Source organism: Leptopilina heterotoma, unplaced genomic scaffold (assembly GCF_015476425.1).
Source record: "Leptopilina heterotoma isolate Lh14 unplaced genomic scaffold, ASM1547642v1 Lhet_21, whole genome shotgun sequence".
Taxonomy (NCBI): Eukaryota; Metazoa; Arthropoda; class Insecta; order Hymenoptera; family Figitidae; genus Leptopilina; species Leptopilina heterotoma.
In genome coordinates this window covers 1,440,861-1,459,873 of record NW_025110925.1, presented here as the reverse complement: position 1 = coordinate 1,459,873, position 19,013 = coordinate 1,440,861, and the positions used below count along the sequence as shown (strand labels likewise).

The following is a 19,013-nucleotide window of genomic DNA, read 5'->3' as shown; positions in this document are numbered from 1 at the left end:
AAAAGAAAAATCATTTTGGTCAAAAATTGTGAGAGATGAATGTAAGTTAGTATTTAATTAATCCGAAAACTAGCTTGCAGAGTCTTGACCATGTCAGCAGAATTTTGGCACATTACCAGGTTAACTCTTGTACTTGCCCTTTGCCCATGGACAGGAATGAAATCTAACTCCTTTAACCTACTAAACTATATAAAAAACAATTTAGAAAAACGGAAATATAAATATTAATTTTTCTCTTTAAATATTTTCATTATCATTACGTTAATAAAGCACATGTGTACAGAATATAGACCATTTAATTAGTGAGAATGAAATATTCCATTATGCAAATTTAATTGAATAGAATCAATATATTGTATGTATTTGTCGGTAACAATGATTATATCAAAATTATCAGTGATGATAGGGATCTGAAATCATGACGTCACTAACAAACATGGCGGTCGACAACGGGGTCAAATTTTAACAAACACACATGTTTCAGACTTCTTTTTAATTATTTTTTATATAAAAAGTTGAATAAAGTTAATTGGGGGGCTAAAAATTGTTTCAGTTTGTTTATACGCAAGTTTTAAAAAATTATAAAATGCAATTCGCTCCAAATATTTAATATATTCAGTAAAGTAAATCACATAAGTAAATGCAACTGTCAATAAAAGAATTGTTTTCATATCGAAAAACATTATTTACTTCATTAAAATGTTAAAAAATATCTACTCTAAATATTTAATTAAAATTTGAAGTGGAAATACAGTTTCCTTTTCAAGAAAAGTTAGGAGTTAATCGAGTTAAAAAATAGTTCGAATAGTTTTAAGGTTATGTTTTAGGTTATGTTGTGTTTCTTGTTTACCAATCTGAAAATGTTAAATAAATATGTTGTAGGAGACACACTGCAACGTAAAAATAATATTTATAAACTACTTTTAATTTCAAATCTTGATTAACTGAAAATACAATTTATTAAACATGTTTTAATTAAATATTTAGTGTGACAAAATAGAGTTAGATTATTGCTTTCACACTTTGCTTTTGAATATTTCATAATATTAATCAATATTATTTATTGTACTGAATGTGACTGGTTTGTAGTATTTTCTTTTTTACAAATTAATTTAATGATTAATTATCAAGCTATATTTTAGGATTTTTAATTATAAAACTTGCGAGTTTAGAAATTATTCCATGTAAAATGTCAAAATCGACCCCGTTGTATTAGTTAAATTTTCTGCCACCAGAATGCGTATCGCAGTATTTCAGATCCCTATAATCTTGTTACTATTTATGGATGATATTTTGTAATACTATCTCATTGTTATAAATATTTTACTTCGTTAACGATCTAAGGATCGTATTGCATCTGTATTTGCATCCGTTTTTAATGAAAGAAGCATTAATTTTATAATGTGAATGTCTGAAAATATATATTTATTTTAATTGTAATTATAATTAAAAAAGAATTGTATTAATCTGTAGAAATGAGGAGATTTCTACGGTTTTAATCATTTACAGAGTCATAAAGTGAGCATCTTCTTTTCCTTCTTTATGCTTTCTTTCTTTTTCCGCCCTATGACTTTTTATTCAAAAAGACAAAAGGAAACGTTGGCAGCTAAAATTGGAACAAGTCATATTCTTCTGACACAGACAAAGTCGCGTCGGGTAAGAAAATTAAAGTTTTATTACAAACTGTAAAACAGGAAAAAATTTATAAAAGTGAGAAAATCTAAAAAGGATGATAAGAGCAATACACGCAAAGAGAAACATTAAATAGTATTACCTAGCAAAATTAAGATAGGTTGGATTTTAAACTTAAATAGATTAAGGTTGTATTTGATAATAGATTCCATAATCATCCCAAAAAATTTCCGGTTCCAAGTGTCAAGGGAATTCGATTAACTTTTTACCAGCGGTTCTTAGGAAAATCATAAATTTTTCTTAGAACTGAAAATATAATTTCCTTGAACCAGTTTCTTTTTTTCGAATTATTTCAATCTGCGAGTATTATCTTTTATGATGATTAACTAATTACGATTTCGTTTCTTTAATAACTGCTATCTTGCACTTTTGTTACTTTAGTCTGTGAGCCTTTACTACCCCTACAGTGACGCAACATCTAACCTATTAAACTGAAGAAAAATTGTTGAAGCAGTTTTGTTCCAGTCTTTGCTTTTACTTACAGTGGGACAAACAAATCAATGTAGGAGAGAAAACCTGCCAATTTTCAAGAAGAGAGTGGTGCCCTTTCATTATGACAAATAATCAATAAAAGAATTCTTGACCTAAGTTATGACCATTGATTTTTTTTGCTGTTGCCTTAGTTCGGAGCCTTTTAAAATAAAACAGGAATTTTTAAAATAAGATTGGTTAATTACAAGTCTCCTGAGACGTAACACTTTCCAACGTATAGATGTAAAATTCTATTATAAAATTTCTTTTAAAAATAGAGATGCTCTTTGTCATTATTAGATTATTGTTTTTTTCAACAATGACCCTCGTTTCTTTATACTTTTTTCCCATTACTCGGTATCGACTTGATGGCAACTGTGTGATAATATCAATTTTTTGTCCTTGTTCACTATTAACTGATGAAGTTGTTTCAAGTCAAGTAAAAATAATTATCGATCTGGAAGCGAAACAAGAATCGAACAAAAAAAAAACAGTTGAAAATAGATAGGCTGCAGTTGATGCGGAGGAAATAAAACCCTATAATGGAAGCACTAAAGATAATTAAAAAAAGAAATCATAATTGGAAATTACACTTTCTGTAAATATATTCCAAACTATATTTTTTATTACAATATTTATACAATCGGGTAAATTATTCATTGTTGATGTTTATTGTTGAAAGAAAGAAATGAATTGCAAAATAAAAAGAAATTTATACCATATTCAGTGGCATAACGACGTTATAATTCACTGGATTCTGTAAGGTATTCTCGCTGTAGGTGAAAATGTATGTGTGAAGTTTGCACCCGTTTACAGTTTCCCATATACAACTTGGCGGTATCTTTGCTAAATTGTCAACTTTAAGTAACTCAGTTAACATGACGTATGGATCCAACGTGAATGTTTCAACGATAAATTTAAAGGCAGGGTTACTGTGAGACGCTTAAGTGACACACCAACTTTGTTCCTACAGTAGTGACATACTAAACGTATAGGACTCTGATATCTCTAACCAATTCCTTCAGAAGTTCTATAATAATTGTTCGTGTGATTGCAGGGAGGGATTTTCATGACTATTGCAATTTGTTTGCAACTTGGTTGAAACTTATTTTTTTCTTGCAATTATCCTCCGGCTTTGACACATCACGATAATGATATCTTTCAATTGTTAAACCACTTTCAAAGTTTTATGAAAAAAAAGATCTTTTAATGACGTTAAAATATAGTTGTTAAACTCATTTTTTAAATAAAAAACCAAAAACTTTTTTAAAAAGGGCGTAAATAAACTTTTAAGAAACACTGCAAACTTGACACAAACTTTATATAAGCAAAATGCAACAAGGGTGCGGGGGGTAGATTCTACTATTCCACTCCCTACTCTCACCTTCCACTTCCCACTTTCAATCTTCCACTTTCACTTCTTATCTTTGACTTTGACTTTCCCTTTCTACTTTCCACTCTCACTATTCACTCCCACCTTTCTCTTCCCATTTCTACTATCCACTCTCATTCCCCACTTTTACTACCCACTCCCACCTTCCATTTTGTACTTTTCACTCTCACTTTTCATATCCAATCTTCCACATCCCCTTTCAACTTCCAACTTTCAACTCTCACTTTTAACTTCCTACACATACTTCCCACTCTTAGTTACAAACTTTTACTGTCCATTCTCACTCCCACCTTCCATTTCTCACTCTCACTTCCACCTTCCATTTCTCACTTTCACTTCATACATTCCACTCCCAGTACCCACCTTCCACTCTCACTTCCCACTTTTAACTTCCTACACATACTTTCCACTCCTCACTACCCTCCTTCCACTCCCACTACCTACTTTCCACTTTCCACTCTCACTTCCACCTTCCATTTCTCACTTTCACTTCACACATTCCACTCCCAGTACCCACCTTCCACTCTCACTTCCCACCTTTCATTTTTAAACCCACTTTCCACTCTCACTACCCTCCTTCCACTCCCACTACCTACCTTCCTCTTTCCACTCTCACTTCCTATCTTCCATTTTCCACACCCACTTTCTACTCCCACCTTCCACTTCCTTGACTTCAAACATTCTACTCTCACTACCAACTTTCCACTTTCCAACCTCACACTCTACTCTAACTTTCACTCCTACTTTGCAAGGTGGGATGTGAGAGTGAAAAGTAGAAAGTAAAAGTGTGAAGTAAGAGTGGAAAGTAGAAGATTGGAAGTGAGGGTGGAAACTAGAAAGTGAAAAGTGGAAAGTGTAAGATTGGAAGTGGGAGTGGAAGGTGGAATTTGGAAGTAGTAAGTGATAGTGGAAAGTAGAAAGTAGAAAGAGAAAAGTGGTAGTGAGAATGGGCAGTGAAAGTGGAAGATTAGAAGTGGGCGGTGGGAAGTGAGAGTGGAAAGTGAATGAGCCAAGTGAAAGTGGGAAGTGGAAGGTTGTAGTGGGAAGTGAGAAGTATAAAGTGGGTGTGAAAAATGGAAGTTGGGAAGTGAGAGTGGAAAGTGGAAAGTGGAAAGTAGGTAGTGGGAGTGGAAGGAGGGTAGTGAGGAGTGGAAAGTATGTGTAGGAAGTTAAAAGTGGGAAATGAGAGTGGAAAGTGAAAGGTAGGTAGTGGGAGTGGAAGGAGAATTGTGAGAGTGGAAAGTGGGTTTAAAAATAAAAGGTGGGAAGTGAGAGTGGAAGGTGGGTACTGGGAGCAGAAGGTAAGTAGTGAGAGTGGAATGTGTGAAGTGAAAGTGAGAAATGGAAGGTGGGAGTGAGAATGGGCAGTGAAAGTTTATAAACTTTATAAACTCCCTACCCATATTTCTCACTTTTACTTATAAGTAAGAGTGGGAAATATGTGTGGGGAGTTAAAAGTGAGAGTGGAAAGTTGGAAGTTGAAAGGGGATGTGGAAGATTGGATATGAAAAGTGAGAGTGAAAAATACAAAATAGAAGGTGAGAGTGGGAAGTAAAAGTGGGGACTAAGAGTGGAAAGTAGAAAAGGGAAGAGAAAGGTGGGAGTGGGAAGTGAAAGTGGAAGATTGGAAGTGGGAAGTATAAAGGGAAAGTCAAAGATAAGAAGTGAAAGTGGGAAGTGGAAGGTGAGAGTGAAAAGTGGAAAAGTTACAGAATCGACCCTCTGGTTTGGACAAAGAAACTGTAAATGGAAGCCTTGACAATGGCGAATTTTTAATAGGTTCAGAGAGATGCAAATAGGCTAAGTTGATTCGTAAATAGATAGTAAGAATTATATGCGTAAGTTTCTAAGTTTTTTAATTGGATTCTCCAACCCTGCTGTGCGCAGGGAGAGTAAATAAATTACACTGGAGCTTCACTTACTTAAAGTTTCAGTTATTTGAACTCGCACTTAATAATTTCCAGTCTCACTTATTTTAACTTAAATCTTCTCCGTGCATTCCCATTAGTTGATGTTAGAGAATCCATCAATAAAACCATCATCTTCTCATATTACTTCTTAAAGTTAAAATAAGTGCAACTCTGCCTGTCGATTTGTGGGACCTGGTTAAAAAAAGTATAAAACTCCAGTGTATATACATTATATATTATAAATTCCCGTGATCCGTTAAGAATTCCATTTTAAATTTAGCCTCTTTTCTAATGAATTTGTAAAATTTTGCTGCCTTTTCCATGTCTACATTACTTCACGTGAGTCTTTTGGCTTATATCCAACTGGTATGTGAGGATTGGTCGTAAGATATTGCTATGGTCAATTCCCTTAAGTCTTTCTCTCATAAATGCAAGTACGACACAACTTGTAGTTTGGAACCGTTGGTCGCAATGTCATCAGAATGAAATACGGCAAACTCAATATTAAATTTTCAAAGTAAGGCAGGAACCTGAGTTGTCAGTAACTTTCATTGGTTTCGTTTGTGGTGCCCCTGTTTGCCAAATTGTTCTTTGGAAAAAGAGCAGTATTTTTTAGAATTAATCTGATTTTATCTGATGAATTCTATCTGACTAATAAAATCTGTTTCATTCCAGTCTTTACCAACAATCACTTCAAACATTCTTAACATCTGTTATTGGTTTTATTAAGGAATCCTAATTATTGATTGCTACACTGTACCTTTATATATTTTTATATTATTTGTTTCTTTATAATCCTGTAATTGGTTTACGCGACTGTTGGATATACTTCAATAAAAATAAATTAAATTAAACCTGGGACTGGAGTGACCGCACCCAGACAATATAATTATAATGGAAGCAGGGGAGCTTTGTAAACCTGGCAGATTCATTTTGAGCAATTAGACGATTCTCTAGTTACGCGTCGTTGCACCTGCGTATGATATGTTTAGTGGCAGACTAAATGCGTCCATTCTGATCAATTAATAATGATGAAAGTGATAATAACACAGAAACTGGGAATTTCAGGCAATGTACTACAACACCAAAAATACGTACAACTAAAGGCAGTTTATCTAAACAAAATAAGAGATTACAAAAGTATATGTGTACGAAAAAATGGATACGATTTTCATACGCGTATTCACTTGCTACTTTTTCCGCGGTATTTTATAGCTCGTTGCTATTCAAATTCCAAGACCAGACATTTACCAGAAACATAGGATCCATAAATTATTCTCTAGTTCCTATATTGGCTAGTTTATATGCTGCATTATTACCCTTATAGCCACCGTGTTATGGCTCTCAAAGGAGAGTAACGCGCTTGTTTCCAACTAGTTCACTAAAGGTCAAAATGATGCCACAGGATTTCGACCTAATTTCACATTGTAAAATAGAATCGTAATTAAATGACTGAAATAACCAAAAATATAGATTGTCGTAAGTTTTCCTGACAAAAGAAATGCATATATTTATCGGATTTGCTTGAGACGCGTTGCTCGGCTGTTTTTGGGAGTAGCTGATTACAAATCTGGCTTCGGATTTCCAAAATTCAAAATGGTGGATCCAATATGGCGGACATTAAAAAGAAAAAGTTAATGATTTTCTATGAAATTTGGTATATGGTGGTTTACGAGGTCTCTGATTACAAATTTAGAATTAGACTTCTAATATTCAAAATGTCTGATTCATTACAGCGTACAAAATTAAAAATTACTAATCAGTATCCCAAAAACCCCGAGTAATTATTTTCAGCCCATATCAACGTGTATAAATATTAATAAATAATAATAAATGAATAAACAAAAATAATAAAGTTTTAAAATGTAGGTCAAAGGGCAAACATAGCTTCAAAATTAGGTCATAGGTCAGAGACCAAACATAACCTCAAAATTAAGTCTATATTTAGTTAAACTGTAGGTCAAAGGGTTAAAATAGCCTCAAAATTAGGTCACAGGTTATAGGTCAGAGGTCGAACATAACCTTAAAATTAGATCTATATTTGGTCAAAGGGCAAACATAACCTCAAAATTAGGTTTACGTTTAGTTAAACTGTAGGTCAAAGGGCAAACATAGACTCAAAATTAGGTTAAAGGTTGTAGGTCAGAGGGCAAACATAACCATAAAATTAGGGCACAAGTTATAGGTTAGAGGGAGAATATAAAATTAGGTCTATATTCAGTTAAACTGTAGGTCACAGGGCAAACATAGCCTCAAAGTTAGGTCACAGGTTATAGGTCAAAGTCCAAACATAACCCCAAAATTAGGTCTATATTTAGTTAAATTGTAAGTCAAAGGGTAAACATAACCTCAAAATTAGATCCATATTTAGTTAGACCGTAGATCAAAGGTTATTAAGTCAGAGGGAAAACAATAGTTTCGAAATTTCAATGGATAAATAAAATTACCAAATTCAAAATGGGGGGTAAGTGCGCATTATTAATATAATAAAATTTTTCTAGAAAAATATTATTAAAGAAGTTTTTGATAATGTAATAAGTTCAAGTTTCGCGCCGCACATGCGTACCATAGTGCACCATATGTTGTTTTTGGATAGTTCGCCTAGCGGCCGTTAGTTTGAATTAGCGCCACTTCCTGGCTTATAAATGAATTCTTTTATAGTAACCACCATCTGTTATTTTCGTTTAAAAAATATGCTTTTTAACTTCTATTTTGAATTTTATCACTCAAAATTGTTATGTACGGACAAAATAGTATTATTCCTTATCACATTCTCTATATCATTATTCAAAACCACAAAGCGGAAATCTCCTTTCGTTTCATAGAGAAAGTTCATGATTTGAAAAATATATGTATTTTCTCCCAATAAAGTCACGTGGTAGTTCTCCACATGTTTAAAATTAATTTTAAATTATTTCGAATCTCTATAGTGTGTGATCAATTTTATTTTAATATTTTTCTTATCCATTTTTTAATTACCTATGTCTCGTCAATATTATTTTGTCTCTTCTTTTTTAATTCGAAAATTACGAAATTGTTCGCAGTTATAGAATTTTTTCGAAAATTTAATTCTATCAACCTGGTACTGTAAATAATTTCTGTTAATCTTGAAATTCTATGACAAAAAAGGAGAATTAATTAAGTATCTTAATTTACGATTGCTATTAACATTACTGTTTTATTATATAACATTACTATCATTATTATTATTATTATTACATATTATTAATACCCTTATTAATAATACCTATATTATTTTTTATTTTCAAATCAATCAATTTTAATTTTATTTTCCTCATTATACTATTCTGAGAGTATATAATAGGGGTTGTCGCACCAGTCAAGGAAATCGGAGAATTCATCAATAAGAAAAATATAATTATTCAGGGTAACATCAAGAAATTTTATTGAAATAACTTTATAATTAATGTATTTATTTATTTATCTTATTAAATATTTATTTAAATAGCATAATTGAAAATGTATGAAATAAATTTTTGTTTTCTAAAATTCTATTAAAAGTTAATTGAAGTTTTTAAAAAGTTTATTAAAACTTTGAAAAAAAATTCAGAGAAGTTCGTTATTACTGTAAAAAAATTTATTTTTAAAATAACACCCTTTAGAGTGTCACCTATTTTAAAAATAAATTTTTTTTATAAAAAAATGTAAAAAATTTTTTTTTTAAATTATTTTTTTTTAAATTGAACTTCTCTTGAAGTTTTTATGTATAGAAATGGGGGAAAAAAGGTCAAATTCTGTTTGAAAATAAAAAAAAAATCAAATTTTTGTATAGCAAACCCTGAATAAATTTTAATCAAGATACATCTGTACAAAGTTGAAGTGGAATCGAGTACAACGATTGATTTTTCAATTTTCTCCACCCCAAAAGAAAATAAATGTCATTGCTGTACCATAAATATTGAACTCGAAATTTTAGAAATTATATTAATTGCGGTGATTTTAAGTCCAGTGATTCTCTATAACAGATTTCACTAAAATTTTACAGATAAAATTAAAAAATTTACTTTTCTTTTATATACAAAATTAAATTTAATTCAATTCATATTTTCGTTCATTGTATATTTTAATAATTAATTTACAACTAAATTATTTCACTACTTTTTAAATTATTATTTCATTATTTTAAAAATTTTTTAAATTTCCTCATTTTTTAAAATTATTATTTCATTATTTTTTAAATTATTATTAAAATTTCATATTATTTTTTTTAAATTATTAAAATTTCCTTATTTTTTTAAAATTATTATTTCAATATTTTTTAAATTATTAAAATTTCAATATTTTTTTAAATTATTAAAATTTCCTTATTTTTAAAATTATTAACATTTCTTTATTTTTTAAAATTATTATTTCATTATTTTTTAAATTATTAAAATTTCCTTATTTTTTGAAATTATTATTTCATTATTTTTTAAATTAATTACTTTGTTGATGATAAAAAATACAATTGATGTTAATTAATTCAAAGCAACATTTTTTTGAGAGATCATATATAACAAAAAATAAAAAAAATACTTAATTATGAAAAAAAAAATTTTTTAAATAAAAATTTTTTCTTTTGAAAAAAATTCTTTTTTATAATTGAACTCCTCTGGAAGTTTTTATATATATAGAAATGGGGAAAAAGGCAAAATTCTGTTTAAAAATTTTTAATTATTTAAAAATTTTTTAAACTTTTTAAATTTAGTTTTTCCGCAAAAAATACTTATCTCTATTTACGAGTTAGCTCAAAAAAGCCTTGAAAACGAGGGTAAAGATACAATAGTAGAAAGGAAATTGCAAACTTATCATTGATATTTTGTTGACATTTAAAAACTTTTCTAATTTCATTTGATAGTTAAAAGAAATTGGAAAAAAAACATTTCGAACCATATTCGTTTTTACTACTTCTGCAAGTCCCTAATACGTATTAAATATCAAGAAGCACAAAAAGGACAAAAGAAAAAGGATCAAGAGATAAAAGAACTTGCCAGGAAAATGCAATACATCCCTTCGTGTGCGTCTCTTCAGATATATAACACAAATATCAATCGTTATTGATTCCGTATAGAGAGAGAGAGAGAGATGAAACACTGTATCCAAAACGATAAAAGATCTTCCCACTTTCTTTCGAGTAAAATCAAATACAGTACTTCCACTATACAACAATCACTTTTCTTTATATGAAAATATAAGAGCACAGAATCACTGGAAATTTACGCACAGTTTTCAAATACGTAACTCAGTTTTAGAAAATTTTATTTCATTTTATTTGATATCAGAGAGTGTAGAGCAGGGAAAAAATTGAAACGATAAAATACACAGACATTTCACTTATAGAAGGTGAAGAAATGATTTGGAGGATGTATGGACCGTGAATATGAACAAGGATGAAATCTCCCATCCCAAAGGCATGGAGATACAAACTGAGAGAAATTGCCAGCAGTCACCGCATCACCAGTCCCTTCCAACCACTTCCAACATGCAGGCCGTCTGTCGTCGACCTGTGTATAAGGCCCTGTCTTTCCCAGTGGAAGGGATACACGGCCCTGAAAAGAGGGTCCAAACAATCGCATCGTAGTAAAGTGGACTATTATGTACATTCATGCCGCTTACATACCCTAAAGGAAATAATTTCTCTATGAGAGAAATTTAATTACGATACACATTGTAAAACAAAGTGTTTTATACAAAGCATCAATAATATGTGTTTTTATTTTAATTCAACCCATTTTTTGGTTTAAAAATAATATAAAAATTAGACAACTTTATGGTTTTTAAAATACTAGTTTCATAATCTAAAATTAAGCGAATATTTTGATTACCTAATCTGTGGGTGCGATTCAATTTAAAATGAACTCATTTTTGATCCTACTTACATTGATTTTTCGATATTGGAATTTTAGCGTTGTTACAGGTCAAAGAAGTAAGGGATTTTTATTAAAAGTACTATGGAAAAAATTTAATTTCTAATTAAATTAATTATTTAATTAAATTCATAAGAAAATTCTAAATTTTTGTGACTTTTTTGTTTGCCTCATAAACTATGAAATCACCACGAATTCTAATACAAAACCTTCAAGTTTTTCTATTTCTGACAATAATTTCTTTTTAAATAACTTAATTCTTGAAGAACCATTACCTAAAAAATTATATGGCTAATAAATTATTTAATGAATCATTTTATTTAAATATTTCAATATTAATTGAATTTCAAAAGAGTTGCGTTAACAATTTTCATAAATACAGATGAACTTCAAAAGGTTTTAATTTGAAATTTTATAAACTTTCAAATTTTAAAGAACTTAGATTTTTGAAAAATTTTAATAATTCAAATACTTCTAAAATTAGTTAAATTCTTTAATAAATAATTAATTAATTTTTAAGAATAATAGAGGTTTATATAGAAGAATTTTAGTTAAAAACACTAAAAAAAATTGAATTTTTGAGAAGTTAGGTACAAATTATTGCAGAAATTCAATTCTTTTCCGAAGTAATAAAATTCTTCGCAAAAATTCAATTATGTTCGAAAATTTGAAAAAATTCTCGTAAAAATTTCAATTATCTTTACAAATCATAAAATTCTTTTCTGAAATTCAATTATTTTCAAAAAATTTAATACCATTCTTGGCAAAAATTTCAATTATTTTCAAAAATTTTTCTCAATTCTATGATCTTCAAAATCTATTTTAATCAAATTTTCTGAAAAAATTCAATTATTTAAAAAAAATTTAATAAAATGTTATGCAACAATTCAATTAATTTGTTCAAAAGTTTAGAAAAAATTTCCTAAAATTTTTTATTATTTTTATAAATAATAAAATTCTTTTCCAAAATTCAATTATTTTTATAAATAATAAAATTCTTCTTCAAAATTCAATTATGCTTAAAAATTTTAGTAAAATTCTTGACAAAATTTTAATTATTTTAAAAATTTTCCTGAATTCAATGATTTTCAATATCTACTATTTTAATAAAATTTTCCAAAAGAATTCAATTATTTTCGTAAATAATAAAACTCATCGCAGAATTTCAATTATTTTTTATACAATTTTAATCGAATTCCTCGAAAAATGTAATTGTTCTGAAAAATTTCATTACAATAATTCTTCTAAAGAATTCAATTATTTAAAAAATTGTTTACAAAATTCTTTAGGAGAATTCAATTTTAAGAAACATTCAATTATTCAATGAATTATTTATTTTTGTATAATTAGATAATTGAATTTTTGTAGAATTTTGTAATAGAAATTAGTTAAAAAATAAATTTTATTTAAAATTTCAAATAATAATTGAATATTAAAAAATTTAAAGAATGTTTTTGTAAAAATAATTGAATTTTGAAAAGTTTCAAATTAAATCTTTGGAAATCTGAATTTTTCATATACTTTTAACTAACAATTTTGTAGAATTAATTTTTTTGAAGAAGTTAAATTGAATTCATTTTTTAAATTATTTTAATAATTTAAAAAATTATTAAAAATAATTCAATTAAAGAAGAATTTTAGTTATAATAATTCTAGAAAACAAGTGTGCCCATACTGGGTAATTATTAATTTCAACGAATAAACTTTATTGGTAAGCTGAAAAAAGAAAATTTTTGACAATTCAAAAAAAAAACTTTTTGTCTAAATTTATTATTGCTTCCTAATGTTTGATTAAAAAAAATTATTATTTAAATATTATTATTATTATTTAAATAAATTATTATTTAAATAATAATTATTTTGTAAACAATTTCTTTAGTACTCAAATTGTTCGACTATATCTTAATAAGAATTAAACCAAAAAAAATTCAACCAATGAATTTAGAATTTTTAAATAATTACTGCTACAACCAACCCCAACACTGGGTAAGCTGTAACAGTAGCTGATTTTTTTAACAAAACGCCTTTTTATGAAAAAATGTCATACTTTTTAATATTTTTTCTGTTCTAATTAATTACAGCAGAAGGTATAATTTATCGATAACATTAATAATAATAATAATTACAAAATACTTAAAACATTAATTCATAATTTATCCAATTTTCAGAAAACTGTCACAATCAACCCCCACCTATACTTTAAACTCGCTAATGGTTGAAGTAAAAAAATTAGTATTTATTTTCTTCGAAATAATCATAAATTCAGAATTCGCCGTGTTTCAATATTCAGTAAAAAATTAATTGGGAGTAAGCGAAAATAATTGGGGGTAACTTAAGCGGAATTCGGTTTCACGTATATAAACCGATAAATTGAGACGTTGCGGTGATTTTTTTCTGACTGTGAATTTTGTTCTCCTGAATTATTTGTACTTAATACGTTTCTTGACCCAAGTTGTCATTATCCAAAAATTCTAATTTTTTTCAAATAGAAATAAATCTATTTTCTACAAGTCATTTTTATTTTTTTGTTTTTTATTACTAATTTTTATTACTAATTTTTTTATTTTTATAGATTTTCGTGTTTTCTTTCAGAATCTGCAGGAAAATTTAAACTTCAATTTTAGAAAAAAAAATTTATAATTGAGGAGCTGGATGCTATAAGGGGATACGCGCCATTCACTTAACATGGCACGTATCCAGCCCCTCAATTGTTTTTAATAAAAGCCTGAATTTATCAAATTTTTTTGCACTTATTTTGAAGAATTTTTCTTTCATAGTAAAATTTATTTAAATATCTTAAAATTTGTATATCCCTATTTGCCTTACGTACATTGAATTAAATGAAAAAATTTATTTTGTACTTTTATTATCTAAGACGATAAAATGGTGACTGTATAGTGGTAGTTTTTTAACGACAATTTATAATTTTATATACTATCGACCTATCGTTACTTATTTATATTGTAATATCCCGTTTGAATTTTTTATTTCAGACTTTTCTAACTTTAGATATTATATGTTAAAAAGTGTTCTTTTTTAATTTAATAGAATCTTCGAGTAACAGATGGTCTTCAGATTTAACGGATTTAACTTACCTCAATATAACTTTACGTCAAATGATTGCTAACAATATGTCGAATGGTACGAACCTGTAACAGAAAAAGAATTCGATGTTACTGAATTTATCACTAGAAATTATTTAATTTATTGATTGACTTGGAGGATAAGGCGATTGATAACTTCCTTTAAAAATTTTAAGAAAAAAAATTCGTTTATTAATTTAAATTCAGATTTAATTTCAGTGGGTATTTTTAAAACTGAAGGGGACAGTCGGACAGTTTACAGATTATATTGACTCGAATAAAAGAAGTCTTTTTAAAAACTTATGTATTAGCAGCTTTTTAACTCATTAAGATTTTTCACAAATTTATTTAGTCGTATTTCACAAAAATTACGAAAATTTAAAAATGACAATGTTCTGAAATTGATCAAATTTGCTACAAAATAAAATTTTTGTTACGACACTGAATTAAAAAACATTTTCGACTTTTTTAAAAATATTTAATCGACTAAAGCGACTTTTTTGCGCCTTAAAGTCGATCCGAGGTCTGAAACCTCCTGGACTCGTTTTTAACATTTAGAACCACACTCAGCAAAATGTTTTAAAATAAAAAATAAATTTTAAAGATACTACAAAAAAAGGGTGTTGACAGACCTTCGACCCTACATACAATATATTAAGTATGCTTTTAAAATAAAATCAGAAAAAAAATCCAAAAAGGGAGTAACTGGAACATAAAGTATCATAAGTTTCCAATATGACTACATTATAAAATCGCGGACAGATCAGATATACGTACTTTAAGTGTAGATAAGTCGACCATAAATTTGAAAAATGTAAAAAAGCCAAAGCTTTTTCTTATGTTAAGAGAAGAAGATCAGCTGAAGGAGAATTCTTAATATATTTGAAAACAAGATTCGAAGTCTTCAGAGCATCCCTTAAGAAGATTCCCACAAGAAATGAGAAAAATAGGCTATAAAAAGAACAGCATAAAAGTGTTGCGTAAGCGACGAAGGGATAACTTCACTTACGTATATACACTGAAGAGTAACGTAAGTTTTTTAAATGAGTGACGGGTCCCAGTTGAACCCAAGAAAAAGATTTTTTAGTCCGATAAAAGCAAAATTTGCAACCAGATGACGTCACATTTTAGAAATAGATGAAAAAATACAGCTCCTTCTCTAATTTGATATATATATTTGATTTTTATCTTCTTTCCCTCAAAACTAAAAAACATCCCTTTTTGATAAAAAGGGATTTAGGAAGTAAAGGAAAATTTAATCCTCTCGAATAAAATATTTCTAGTTTTATTATTGAAATATGTTTTCATAAAGTATGAAGGTAATCTAAAAAATTTATACAGATACCTTTTTTATACTTTTTTTACCCTGGATTAGCTAAAAAGAGGACGTGTTTGTAAAACTTGCACATATATGGCACATAAAGAATAAATATTTTTTTTTATAAAATTTCAATCTACTGAAATGCAATAAAGAAAACTTTTAATAAATAATATCTATATTAGTATAATTATCTATTCTTTATTATTTAATAAAAAAAAAATTTTCCCAAGTGAATAAAGAATAATACATAAAATTTAAACTTTTTATACAGTTAAGCAAACCAAACTTTTATAGAAAAATTTTTTTTTCCATTTGTCACGCTTTTTTCAACACGCGACGTGTGTCCTACTTTTTTTCACTGCAAATCCGACATGTTTTTTTTCCAGTGTCCCAGAGGTAAAAAAGTTTAGAATTACTTTTGCTTTATAAAATTTTAAATTAGTAAATAAGTTTATTTGAAATGGGAATTTTTTCAGAAGTAACGCTATTTTAACTACTTTTTTGTAAATTGAAAGTTAAAATGTCAAGTTTCTTTTTTAAGATGACAACAAATTTTATACCGCAATTGAAATGTAATTCATTACATAAATTTTAAGAATAAGGGGTTAAAAATTACGAATAAGTTATCAGTTCTCAAAAATTGTAAATGGCGGACATTTTAAAAGTTACACTGCTTTATTTTTTAAAAAATCGTCCGCCATATTGGATCTGCCATTTTGAATTTTCAAAAACTGACATCGAATTCGTAAACAGCCATCAAGAAAACCCCGGAGTAACAAATTTCAAGAAAAATGGTGTAACTTTTAAAAAATCGTCGGCCATATTGGATCCGACATTTTGAATTTTCAAAAACTGATATCGAATTCGTAAACAGTGAGCCAAAAAAACCCCGAGTAACAAATTTCAAGCAAATTGGTAAAACTTTTAAAAAATCTGTCCGCCATATTGGATCTGCCATCTTGAATTTATAACTTCTTAATTCTAGGTCGAAAAATCTAGAAAAATAGGTAATTCAATGCATTTTTGAAGCATCCTTTCTATAGGCATAAAATATTTAAAATTGAATGTAAATTTAACCCGTTACCTGTTAACGATCCAACGTTGGGTCGTGAACTTCTTAGCGCAAAATAAATGCAATTTATTATGTAAATTATAAAATAAATTCATTTATATCATTATTCACACAGTATAGGTTTCAATGGTACTAGATTAAGTAATAAATAAATAATTATTTATTATTTTTAAGTAATATAACAATTTAAAAACAAGTAAAATTCATGAAAAAATCATTTTTTTAATTTAACTCACATTTGGTGTATAAGGGTTTTTAGGGTCGTTGAATTCGAATTTGACCTTCATTTTTAAAAATTCAAATAACGGATCCAAATTTTCAGATATAATTTTAAAAATATTTATTTGGATTTTTATGAATTTCTGTATTCAGAGGTGTTTTGGTCGCGAATATACAGATTTTTTATTCATTTTTAAAAATTCAAAATGGCGGACACCATTTTTAAAATTTATTCCAATTTTTATCAATTTCAGTATCGAGGGGCAATTTGGGTCTCTGTACACTATTGGTCAAAATTGAGAGACCACCCATTTTCATGCGAATAAAAATCGTTTTAAAACATAAAATTTATTGAAACTAAAATTTTTTTCTGTTCATTTTTTGAAAGATGATAAAATTTTGAAAAGAACAAGATATTTCAGAAGTCGTTTAGCCAATAATTCATTTAGATATTTTTAAAAAATCGTCATTTTCAATGTTTTACAAAAATTTGAATAACTTCTAAAATAATGAACGCTTTTTATTAATGATCTTAGGCTTATTTTAAAGGTCATTTGCTACACTATAAGAATTACTTATAGACCTTAAAGTGTAATTTTTTTCTTAGAAAATGCAGGCCGTCAAACTTGGACCAAAAAAATTCAAAAAATTTGGAACAATTTTTCTGTACTAAAAACTATTTTAGAAAATATATAAAACATTATATGGTGTAGATTTTTCAAAAAAATTTAATAAAAAAAATACGTTTGAATTTTAAAAATTTGTTTTTCTGTTAATAAGAATGTTTCAAATTTTAAAAATTTGACATTCATTTTTAGAAATTCAAAATGGCGAACGTAATTTTTTTACGTCAGAAATAGAATCAGCTACCCCTAAAACCTTTATATACGAATTTTTATGAATATCTGCATGAAATTGAAAACTTTTGACCGCCATATTGGATCCGCCATTTTGATTTTTTTTTTAAGGTCATATTTGAATTCAGCGACCCCAAAAACTCTTGTATACTAAGTGTCATAAAAATTCATCGACCAGATTTTGCTGGACATTTTGGGGCAATCATATAAATATTTTTCCAAACAGCTCAGCGAAGGGGTTAATACCGCAAAAAGTAACTTTTTCAAAATTTGCTTCAACATTTCCTCATAGACGGACATTTTCCTAATATTATGCACAGAAAAGACGATAATCTAATTTTAAGAAGCGCCTACTTAAATAGGAGTCAAGAAATATTTTAAAAATCTTTCAGTGAAATATGTATGAAATATTCAGGAAATATTATTATGGGCTGTGTAGATGATTTATAATAAGTGAAGCATTTTAACTACTTTCCCCTCAGCTGGATAAAAAATGAGACAATCATCCACTGTAGAACAAACCCATAAATAATGGATAAAATTGCATTGTTTAACAGTATAAGGTTATAAATTTTTTAATCACTTATGGTTCTCAGCTTCTTATATGAATTACGTTAAAATTTTTTGTTTACTAGAATCACTTTTTATATTAAAACTTTTTAATGGACAGTATGTTTTACATTAAATGCGACCCACAAATTTTTATTATCCATTATACGGCGTTCTCCCCTAACGCACTCAAAATGAACGTTAAGGTAGTACCACGTGTCAGCGGTTTTTGTTTCTGATATAATGTGTATTATTCATAGAATATTTTTTTATGGTTTTTATTTGCTAATATATTCTTATCTTTTGAAGAGGACAGCAGTGCTCTCACAGTTGTTTTATTTTTAAAAACTTGGAAAGATTGATTTTTTGTTATTTCTTTTCTTGTTTTGTTCAAATTATAATTTTTTTAAAATGTAAATTCCTTTAATTAAAAATTTCAGGAAAAGAAACAGTCTCTAGAATACTATACAGTATATTTTTAATAAATAGATACAGTAAACTAGAGTGATAAGATCAAAGGCAGAAGATAAGAAGAAAATACAGAAATATGTATAAGTTTCACATTTAGTATATAAATGT

General features: G+C 27.9%; 1 protein-coding gene across 9 annotated transcripts in view; it reads right to left on the bottom strand.

Annotated features, from left to right (window-relative positions):
* Nucleotides 1–19,013, bottom strand: part of LOC122501476 (kazrin) — a 131,790-nt gene that overhangs the window by 52,348 nt on the left and 60,429 nt on the right. The window contains exon 1 of one of the 9 annotated variants that reach the window (XM_043610966.1): nucleotides 10,458–10,902. The exons of the other annotated variants lie outside the window; for them this stretch is intronic. The gene's annotated coding sequence lies outside the window, so the exon portion shown is untranslated. Of the gene's footprint in view, nucleotides 1–10,457; nucleotides 10,903–19,013 lie in introns of those variants that run through there. 9 annotated transcript variants of the gene reach the window in all.